Below are 1,717 nucleotides of genomic sequence, written 5' to 3'. Positions count from 1 at the left end.
GGGGTTTCACCTTGTTGACCAGGATGGTCTCGATCTCTTGACCTCGTGATCCACCCGCCTCGGCCTCCCAAAGTGCTGGGATTATAGGCATGAGCCACCGTGCCCGGCCAGCAGAATATTTTTAAATAAACTTATTCTGAAGATCAGCATGCGAAATGGACAGAAACAGATTTGCTCTTGGTTGAGATGGTTGAAGCTGGACTGAGGAGAATTCAGAGTCCTACCTAATTAGACTTCTTTCCCTCACTGTTTTTCTAGCTTCTTTTTCAGCAGCCGCTGAGGCTCCTCGCAACAAACCTCAGATCCTTCCCACTCTAACCTTCTACAGTGTTGATGGTATGATTCCAGCCCTTATGTTTCTATCATTCTTCAAGCAAACTCTCTGTATTATAAAGTGGTAAAGAATATCTGTAAAATGTTATAGATGGACAGATGTCTTGGTCTCTCCAATGACTTAAATACCAGGTAGTACATCATTCCATCATCTGAATCATTCTGAACTCGTGTTAGTCACCTAACAAATTTGTTGAAATGTAGCCAAGTCAATCAAACCAGATAGGTACCAAATTTCTTGAGCTAAAAGATAACTTTAAAAAGTTATGTAAATTATCTCCAAGGCTCTCACGGAGTAGGAACTCTGCATAAAAATATAAAATATCAAATGGGCAATTCTCCAAGTTGTTCTCCACTAAATATACAGCAATACTGCAGGCTATTTGAATCTCTTTTAAGTAATAATGACTCAGAGATTAAGAAGCCATTTATAATAAAGGAAAAAACGAAATGCTATTTCTCAATGGCCCAAACAAGAGAGATTGTTTTAGGAAGTTGGCTCCAGAATACACAGATCATAGAATCACACAGTGTCAGAGCTGGAAATGATGTTAGAGCATAACCAGTCCATTTTACAAATGACAAATATGAAGTTCAGAAAGAGTGTGAGTGAGCTGTCCAAGGTTAAGGATGCATTTAAGATTCATTAAATAAGCATTAACTGAGTGCTGTGTGCCAGGTGATAGCATAGGAAGGCAAATAAAACATGAACTTTGTCCACGTAGTGGAAGAAGACACATAAACAAGTGAATAATTGCAGTTATATTGTTACAGCACTGGGACTCCAACTCTGTGTCTAAGTTCATAATCAAAGGTCTATCCCACCACCTTATACTGCCTCTCAACTAAAAAGCTTGAGAAATTAGTAGTGGGAGCCATGGTCAAAATATCCAGAAATATGTTAATGTCAACTAAGCCTTGGTCTTTGGGGTGCACAGGTACTTATCCACCTTTCTTGAGGACCTGTGAATAATAAAGAGGATTCTATTCTTTTTTTTTTTTTTTTGAGACGGAGTTTCGCTCTTGTTACCCAGGCTGGAGTGCAATGGCGGGATCTCGGCTCACCGCAACCTCCACCTCCTGGGTTCAGGCAATTCTCCTGCTTCAGCCTCGCGAGTAGCTGGGATTACAGGCACGCAGCACCATGCCCAGCTAATTTTTTGTATTTTTAGTAGAGACGGGGTTTCACCTTGTTGACCAGGATGGTCTCGATCTGTTGACCTCGTGATCCACCCGCCTTGGCCTCCCAAAGTGCTAGGATTACAGGCTTGAGCCACCGTGCCCGGCCTTCTATTCTTATATGAAAGGAAATTCTTACAAAGATTTTTCACCAATACTTATAGAGACATCTTAGAGTATTGAGGAAACCATGAAGGGTAAATGC

This window comes from Callithrix jacchus, chromosome 10, assembly GCF_049354715.1.
Source record: "Callithrix jacchus isolate 240 chromosome 10, calJac240_pri, whole genome shotgun sequence".
In the NCBI taxonomy this organism is placed as follows: domain Eukaryota; kingdom Metazoa; phylum Chordata; class Mammalia; order Primates; family Cebidae; genus Callithrix; species Callithrix jacchus.
The sequence above is the reverse complement of the archived record's forward strand: the minus strand, read 5'-3'. Positions refer to the sequence as shown.